The sequence below is a fragment of the Arachis stenosperma genome, chromosome 4 (genome assembly GCF_014773155.1).
Source record: "Arachis stenosperma cultivar V10309 chromosome 4, arast.V10309.gnm1.PFL2, whole genome shotgun sequence".
NCBI classification, from domain to species: domain Eukaryota; kingdom Viridiplantae; phylum Streptophyta; class Magnoliopsida; order Fabales; family Fabaceae; genus Arachis; species Arachis stenosperma.
The window spans coordinates 84,351,806-84,361,639 of NC_080380.1; the positions used below are offsets into that span (position 1 = coordinate 84,351,806).

Consider the following 9,834-nt stretch of genomic DNA (forward strand, 5'->3'; position numbering starts at 1 on the left):
TTTAGCTGAATTCTTGCAAATCTGTGACACTGTCAAGACTAATGGGGTAGACCCTGAGGTCTACAGACTTATGCTATTCCCTTTTGCTGTAAGAGACAGAGCTAGGACATGGTTGGACTCACAACCTAAAGAAAGCCTGGACTCATGGGAAAAGCTAGTCAATGCCTTCTTGGCAAAGTTCTTTCCACCTCAAAAATTGAGTAAGCTTAGAGTGGAAGTCCAAACCTTCAGACAGAAGGATGGAGAATCCCTCTATGAAGCTTGGGAAAGATACAAACAATTGATCAGAAAATGTCCTTCTGACATGCTTTCTGAATGGAGCATCATAGGTATTTTCTATGATGGTCTCTCTGAACTATCCAAGATGTCTTTGGATAGCTCTGCTGGAGGATCTCTTCATTTGAAGAAGACGCCTACAGAAGCTCAAGAGCTAATTGAAATGGTTGCAAATAACCAATTCATGTACACTTCTGAAAGGAATCCTGTGAACAATGGGACTAATCAGAAGAAAGGAGTTCTTGAGATTGATACTCTGAATGCCATTTTGGCTCAGAACAAGATATTGACTCAACAAGTCAATTTGATTTCTCAAAGTCTGTCTGGAATGCAAAGTGCACCAAGCAGTACTAAGGATGCTTCATCTAAAGAAGAAGCCTATGATCCTGAGAACCCTTCAATGGAAGAGGTGAATTACCTAGGAGAACCCTATGGAAACACCTATAATTCTTCATGGAGAAATCACCCAAATTTCTCATGGAAGAATCAAGAGAAACCTCAACAAGGTTTCAACAACAATAATGGTGGAAGAAACAGGTTTAGCAATGGCAAGCCTTTTCCATCATCTTCTCAGCAATAGACAGAGAATTCTAAGCAGAACCCCTCTGACTTAGCAACTATGGTCTCTGATCTAATCAAAACCACTCAAAGTTTCATGACTGAAACAAGGTCCTCCATTAGGAATTTGGAGGCACAAGTGGGACAGCTGAGCAAGAAAGTTACTGAACTCCCTCCTAGTACTCTCCCAAGCAACACAGAAGAAAATCCAAAAGGAGAGTGCAAGGCCATCAACATGGCCGAATTTGGAGAGGAAGGAGAGGAAGTGAACGCCACTGAGGAAGACCTCAGTGGGCGTGCACTAGCCTCCAATGAGTTCCCCAATGAGGAACCATGGGAATCTGAGGCTCAAAATGAGACCATAGAGATTCCATTGGACTTACTTCTGCCTTTCATGAGCTCTGATGAGTATTCTTCCTCTGAAGAGGATGAGTATGTCACTGAAGAGCAAGTTGCTAAATACCTTGGAGCAATCATGAAGCTAAATGACAAGTTATTTGGAAATGAGACTTGGGAGAATGAACCTCCTTTGCTCACCAAAGAACTGGATGACTTGTCTAGGCAGAAATTACCTCAAAAGAGACAAGATCCTGGAAAGTTTTCAATACCTTGTACCATAGGCAACATGACCTTCAAGAAGGCTCTGTGTGACTTAGGGTCAAGTGTAAACCTCGTGCCTCTCTCTGTAATGGAGAAGCTAAGGATCTTTGAGGTGCAAGCTGCAAGAATCTCATTAGAGATGGCAGATAACTCAAGAAAACAAACTCATGGACTTGTAGAGGATGTTTTGGTGAAGATTAAAGACCATTACATCCCTGCTGATTTCGTAGTCCTAGAGACTGGGAAGTGCATGGATGAAACCATCATCCTTGGCAGACCCTTCCTGGCCACAGCAAAGGCTGTGATTGATGTTGATAGAGGAGAGTTGATCATTCAAGTGAATGAAGAATCCTTGGTGTTTAAGGCTCAAGGATATCCCTCTGTCATCATGGAGAGGAAGCATGAAGAGCTTCTCTCAAATCAGAGTCAAATAGAGCCCCCACAGTCAAACTCTAAGTTTGGTGTTGGGAGGCCACAACCAAACTCTAAGTTTGGTGTTGAACCCCCACATTCAAACTCTAAGTTTGGTGTTGGGAGGTTCCAACATTGCTCTGAGAAAATGTGAGGCTCCATGAGAGCCATCTGTCAAGCTACTGACATTAAAGAAGCGCTTGTTGGGAGGCAACCCAATGTTATATGTTATCTAGTTTTCTTTGTTATTTTATGTTTTTTGTAGGTTGATGATCATAAGAAGACACAAAATCAATTGAAAAAGCAAAAACAGAATGAAAAACAGGAAGAAAAACAGCACACCCTGGAGGAAGAACCCACTGGCGTTTAAACGCCAGTGAGGCTAGCAACTGGGCGTTTAACGCCCAGTCTGGCACCATTCTGGGCGTTTAACGCCAGAAAGGGGCACCAGACTGGCGTTAAACGCCAGAAAAGGGCAAGAACCTGGCGTTAAACGCCAGGAATGGGCACCAGCCCGGCGTTTAACGCCAGAAATGGCTCAAAACGTGATTTTGAATGCCATTTGGTGCAGGGATGACTTTTCCTTGACACCACAGGATCTGTGGACCCCACAGGATCCCCACCAACCCCACCACTCTCTCTCTCTTCTTCACCCATTCACCAATCACCTCAACTCCTCTTCCCCAAAAAACCCTTCACCTATCAAATCCCATCTTTCTCTTCACCACTCACATCCATCCTCCATAAAACCCCACCTACCTCACCATTCAAATTCAAACCACTTTCCCCCCCAAACCCACCCATCAATGGCCGAACCATGACCCTCCTTCTCCTATATAAACCCTTCTTCACCCCTTCATTTTCACACAACCTAATCACCACTTCTCCCCCTCTTTGGCCGAACTCAAAAGCCATTCCCTTCTTCCTCATTTCTTCTTTTTATACTCTCTTCTTTCTTCTTTTGCTCGAGGATGAGCAAACCTTTTAAGTTTGGTGTGGTAAAAGCATTGCTTTTTCATTTTTCCATAACTATTTATGGCATCCAAGGCCGGAGAAACCTCTAGAAAGAGGAAAGGGAAGGCAAAAGCTTCCACCTCCGAGTCATGGGAGATGGAAAGATTCATCTCAAGGGTGCATCAAGACCACTTCTATGAAGTTGTGGCCTTGAAGAAGGTGATCCCCGAGGTCCCTTTTTCACTCAAAAAGGGTGAATATCCGGAAATCCGACATGAGATCCGAAGAAGAGGTTGGGAAATTCTTACCAATCCCATTCAACAAGTCGGAATCTTAATGGTTCAAGAGTTCTATGCCAATGCATGGATCACCAAGAACCATGATCAAAGTGTGAACCCGGACCCAAAGAATTATCTTACTATGGTTCGGGGGAAAATACTTGGATTTTAGTCCGAAAAGTGTAAGGTTGGCATTCAATTTGCCCATGATGCAAGGAGATGAACACCCTTACACTAGAAGGGTCAACTTTGATCAAAGGTTGGACCAAGTCCTTACAGTCATATGTGAAGAGGGCGCACAATGGAAGAGAGATTCAAGAGGCAAGCCGGTTCAATTGAGAAGGCATGACCTCAAGCCCGTGGCTAGAGGATGGTTGGAGTTTATCCAACGCTCAGTCATTCCCACTAGCAACCGGTCCGAAGTTACTCTAGACCGGGCCATCATGATTCATAGCATCATGATTGGAGAAGAAGTGGAAGTTCATGAGGTTATAGCCCAAGAACTTTATAAGGTGGCGGACAAGTCCTCTACCTTAGCAAGGTTAGCCTTTCCTCATCTCATTTGTCACCTCTGTTATTCAGTTGGAGTTGACATAGAGGGAGACATCCCCATTGATGAGGATAAGCCCATCACTAAGAAAAGGATGGAGCACACAAGAGACCCCTCTCATCATGAGATCCCTGAGATACCCCAAGGGATGCACTTTCCTCCACAAAACTATTGGGAGCAACTGAACACCTCCCTATGAGAACTGAGTTCCAACATGGGACAACTAAGGGTGGAGCACCAAGAACACTCCATCATCCTCCATGAAATTAGAGAAGATCAAAGAATCATGAGAGAGGAGCAACAAAGACAAGGAAGAGACATTGAGGAGCTCAAGCACTCCATAGGATCTTCAAGAGGAAGAAAGAGCCGCCATCACTAAGGTGGACCCGTTCTTTAATTTCCTTGTTCTTTATTTTCTGTTTTTCGAATTTTAGTGCTTATGTTTATCTATGTTTGTGTCTTGTGATCATTAGTGTCTTAGTGTCTATGCCTTAAAGTTATGAATGTCCTATGAATCCATCACCTTTCTTAAATAAAAAAATGTTCTTAATTGAAAAAGAAAAAGAATTGCATGAATTTTGAATTTTATAGCAGTTTAATTATTTTGATGTGGTGGCATTACTTTTGTCTTCTGAATGTATGCTTAAACAGTGCATATGTCTTTTGAATTTGTGGTTCATGAATGTTGGCTCTTGAAAGAATGATGAAAAAGGAGACATGTTACTGAGGATCTGAAAAATCATAAAAATGATTCTTGAAGCAAGAAAAAGCAGTGAATACAAAAAAAAAAAGAGGCGAAAAAAAAACCGAAAAAAAAGGAAAGAGAAAAAGAAAGAAAAAGAAAGAATAAAGTTGTGATCCAAGGCAAAAAGAGTGTGCTTAAGAACCCTGGACACCTCTAATTGGGGACTCTAGCAAAGCTGAGTCACAATCTGAAAAGGTTCACCCAATTATGTGTCTGTGGCATGCATGTATCCGGTGGTAATACTGGAAGACAGAGTGCTTTGGGCCACGGCCAAGACTCATAAAGTAGCTGTGTTCAAGAATCATCATACTTAACTAGGAGAATCAATAACACTATCTGGATTCTGAGTTCCTAAAGAAGCCAATCATTCTGAGTTGCAAAGGATAGAGTGAGATGCCAAAACTGTTCAGAGGCAAAAAGCTAAAAGCCCCGCTCATCTAACTAATACTGATCTTCATAGATGTTTTTGGAATTCATTGCATATTCTCTTTTTTTTTTATCTTATTTGATCTTCAGTTGCTTGAGGACAAGCAACAATTTAAGTTTGGTGTTGTGATGAGCGGATAATTTGTACCCTTTTTGGCATTGTTTTTAGTATGTTTTTTAGTATGATCTAGTTAGTTTTTAGTATATTTTTATTAGTTTTTAGTTAAAATTCACTTTTCTGGACTTTACTATGAGTTTGTGTGTTTTTCTGTGATTTCAGGTATTTTCTGGCTGAAATTGAGGGACCTGAGCAAAAATCTGATCCAGAGACTGAAAAGGACTGCAGATGCTGTTGGATTCTGACCTCCCTGCACTCGAAGTGGATTTTCTGGAGCTACATAAGCCCAATTGGCGTGCTCTCAATGGCGTTAGAAAGTAGACATCCTGGGCTTTCCAGCAATATATGATAGTCCATACTTTGCCCAAGATTTGATGGCCCAAACCGGCGTTCAAAGTCACCCTCAGAAATTCCAGCGTTAAACGCCGGAACTGGCACCTAAATGGGAGTTAAACGCCCAAACTGGCATAAAAGCTGGCGTTTAACTCCAAGAAGAGTCTCTACACGAAATTGCTTCATTGCTCAGCCCAAGCACACACCAAGTGGGCCCGGAAGTGGATTTTTATGTCATTTACTCATCTCTGTACACCCTAGGCTACTAGTTTTCTATAAGTAGGACCTTTTGCTATTGTATTAGAAATCTTTTGATCATGCTTTGATGATTAAACCCTCTTTGGGGGAGGCTGGCCATTCGGCCATGCCTAGACCTTGTTCTTATGTATTTTCAACGGTGGAGTTTCTACACACCATAGATTAAGGTGTGGAGCTCTGCTGTACCTCGAGTATTAATGCAATTACTATTGTTCTTCTATTCAATTCCGCTTGTTCTTTGTCCAAGATATCACTTGTTCTTCAACTTGATGAATGTGATGATCCGTGACACTCATCATCATTCTCACCTATGAACAAAGTGACTCACAACCACTTCTGTTCTACAAGCAAACAAGGCTCTAGTGTTTATCTCTTGGATTCCTGATACACGATGCATGGTTGATCGCCTGACAACCGAGTGCTCGCCTGACAAACGAGCCAGCTATTCCGTGAGATCAGAGTCTTCGTGGTATAGGCGAGAACTGATGGCGGCATTCAAGAAAATCCGGAAGGTCTAACCTTGTCTGTGGTATTCTGAGTAGGATTCAATGATTGAATGACTGTGACGTGCTTCAAACTCCTAGCAGGCGGGGCGTTAGTGACAGACGCAAAAGAATCACTGGATTCTATTCCGGCCTGACCGAGAACCGACAGCTGATTAGCCATATGCTGTGACAGAGCATAGGAACATTTTCACTGAGAGGATGGGAGGTAGCCACTGACAACGGTGAAACCCTTGCATAAGCTTGCCATGGAAAGGAGTAAGAAGGATTGGATGAAGACAGTAGGAAAGCAGAGAGACGGAAGGGAAAGCATCTTCATACGCTTATCTGAAGTTCCTACCAATGAATTACATAAGTACCTCTATCTTTATCTTTATGCTTCATTCGTATATCACTATACCCATTTGAGTCTGCCTGACTAAGATTTACAAGGTGACCATAGCTTGCTTCATACCAACAATCTCCGTGGGATCGACCCTTACTCGCGTAAGGTTTATTACTTGGACGACCCAGTGCACTTGCTGGTTAGTTGTGCAAAGTTGTGTTTATGCCATGGTATTGAGCACCAAGTTCTTGGGGCCATTACTAGGGATTATTTGAGTTGTGAAAAGTAGTGATCACAATTTCGCACACCACATCTCTTGATGAAATTCATGTTGTATCCGTCACATCCTGGTGCCTTAGATGATTCACAGTCCCACACAGCCTGTCGGATCTCCTCAGCCGATGGTAATTCTTCTAATATCACAACATCTTGCTCAACTATCTTTTCTACCAGACCATCTCTAAAACCTACCATAGGAAAACGTTCTTGATGATATAAATCTTTGTAGAACTCTCTAATAGTAATCTTAATTCTAGCTTGATTTCATAATATGCATCTCGTGCCTGTAACAACAAACAGAAAAAAAGGTACAATTCCAGAATCAACTCTTAATATTAAAAAAAGGGCTCAAATTTTGAATACAAGTAGTGATTTTGAGTCTGTACTTGGGAGTAAAGAGCTTCGAGGGTTTCTTTGCTGGCGGTGTCAATAGGGCCAACATATATGCAGTAAGGTCCACGGGGATGCTCGTCGCAAGTGATGGCGGAGACGGAACCGCCGCGGCTTTTGGAGGAGGAGATTCAAGCAAGGGAGAGCAGAGAACGGTGGCTGTTGCACCTTGTGGTTCTGGAAAGTTCCACGGCGGTGGATCGGACAGCGTTGGCGGCGAAGGAGGTGCTGGTGCCCGCCATGACGCCGCTCCACCGATGTTGAATTAGTTATCGATCAACATCTTTAGCATCCTTCATACTAGATACTAATACTCTCATATTATATCACTTGTTTTACCTCTTGGCCACTTATTTGGATTATTTGTAATGCACATATAATATATGACGTGTAATTATCTTTCAAACACATTTTATATATTTATTTAATTATGTATGGAACATGTGATACAACCAATAACCTAATATCTTAATTATATTAGATCAATTGATAGTTCGTATTTGATAATTTTACATACAAATATGGTTTTAGTTTTCATATCTACTTTACAGGTTTTTTTTTTGTAACTTGAAAGTGTTAGATTATTTATACAAAACAAATAAAAAAATGGACAAAAATAAGAAAACATGTGATTAGAAATACATACTTGAGCAACATCAACCAACTTCAAATATGAAACATATATAATTGAGCAGCATCAACCATTCTATTTGAACAGTAAAAAATTAGTTATTAATCATTTATTTATATAAAATATGTAATTATCACGATCTAATATTCTGAGTTAGTCTAAGATCTCTGAGCTTATACCATATGACACACATCTATTTCTAGATGCAAAATTAGACCACGAGATGTCCAATCCAAATCATATCTCAAATTTTGGCATGGATTTGAGAGAAATTCTTCTTGAATTAGATAGATTTTCATTAGAAGGCTTAGTCTTTATGTAAAATACTAAAATCTAAAACTTTTAAAAAAGTTTATTATCAATCAGTTTTAATTTATTTATTTATTAAAAATTTAATTTTAAATTTTTTTATTAAAAATAATTAAATTAAATTTAGTTAAACTAAGTTTGAATTAAATTAAAATTTTTATCTAATTTTATAATTATCGAATAATTTTTCATATTTAAATTATAAAGTTTAGTAGTTGTAAAATAATTTTATATGATTTGATTTAAATAATTGAGATTTTGGAATTTAATATTTTAATTTTATTAATAAAAATATTAATTATATTATCTCTAATTTTAAAATTAGAATACTTGATTGAAAGTCAATTAGTAAATTAATATTTTAAAATAATTTTAAAAATTAAATTAGGTTTCAAATTAATACTATATTCCCTAATTTTGTTTAAATTACCAAATCTTAATTAACCCAAAAATTTTCAAATCAAACCCTAACCCTAAAATTCAAAACACACTCCCCTTACCCTCACAACCTTAGTCGCCACCCCTTCACCCTTCTCACTAACGTAACACACAAACAGAAAGAGAAAGAAGAGACGGAGAGCCCGAGTGAGGGAACAGAGAAGAGAAGGAGGGAGATGGCGCCAGTAGGGTTGGGTGCTCCCGTTGCCGTCGTTGTCGCAGAAGGGAGAGGGAGACACGTGAGAGAGAAAGAGAAGCGCCGAGGGAGTTTTCGACAGAGCAAAAGGAGAAGTCGTTGCCATCATCATGGACTCCATCACCGCCGCTGAAGCTCAGGGTCGCCGTCGTTGCTACAGGAGGCGAGGAGACAGAGATAGAATGCGACCACGCGGAGAGAAAGGGAGCTCGCGAGAGAGAGAAACTCATTGCCGCCATTGCTCGCCGTTCCGAATTGTTTTGCCATTGTTCTTGGGTCCTCCATGGGAAGAAACAAGGTAGCAGAGGATCTGTTTGCCACTGCCACTGCTGGAGGCTGCTCCCCCGCGCCTCTGGCTATTGAGAAACAACGCTGTTGCTATTGGAGGTTGCCGTTGAAGCTGCTGCTCACTCTGTCATTCTTCTTTATTATAGTAAGTTGCTCTCGCTCCAAAACTCTTGCTGTAATTGTTCTGGTTATCTGTTGTTGAGGATTTTCAGGTATGGATGTCGTAGGGTTAATTTACTGGGATTGCATGCGATGAAAGTTGCCGCTGTTGTTGCTGCTGGGTTAGTTTGGAAGGCACTGCTGTGTTGTCCTGCAATGTCATCCTACTTTGTTTCTCGTGGTGAGATTATTTAGTTTTGTTTCAATTTACTGTAATACTCCATTACCAATTATGTTCTAATTTCGCTTAATATCTATTCCGCGTTAGTTCCAAATCATGTCAGATACATTGTTGTTACTGCTGTTACAGAGTGCTCTGTGTGTTTCTTATTCTTCTGGTTGTATGACAGAAGCAAGGAGAGAGGTTTCCACCTCTGGTGACATTGATGAGAGAACTCTTCGAAGAATAAGAAGAGAATCCAGAGGAAAGAGAATTATTGGTGGAGAGGAATCAGAGGAAAAGAACCAGGAAATGGAAGGAAATGCTCCTAATCCACCAGAGGGAGTGGCTAACAACAATGGCCAGCCTCAAAGGAGGGTTCTAGCCTCCTACACTTTTCCTAATCCAAGGCATTGTAGGAGTAGCACGCAAACAATTTTGAATTGAAGCCTCAACTCATCACTCTCGTGCAGAACAATTGTTCCTATGGAGGAGGCCCACTTGAAGATCCAAACCAACATCTATCCACCTTTCTGAGGATATGTAACACAGTGAAAACCAATGGTGTGCATCTTAACATTTATAAATTGTTGTTGTTTCCATTTTTCCTGAGAGACAAAGCTAATCAATGGTTGGAATCATTTTCAAG

General features: G+C 40.6%; 1 non-coding gene across 1 annotated transcript; it reads right to left on the reverse strand.

Annotated features, from left to right (window-relative positions):
- Window positions 1-202: 202 nt before the first annotated feature.
- On the reverse strand, window positions 203-310 carry LOC130978761 (small nucleolar RNA R71). Its single transcript, XR_009086377.1, has one exon. It is a non-coding gene; the product is annotated as a small nucleolar RNA R71 (small nucleolar RNA).
- Window positions 311-9,834: the final 9,524 nt, after the last annotated feature.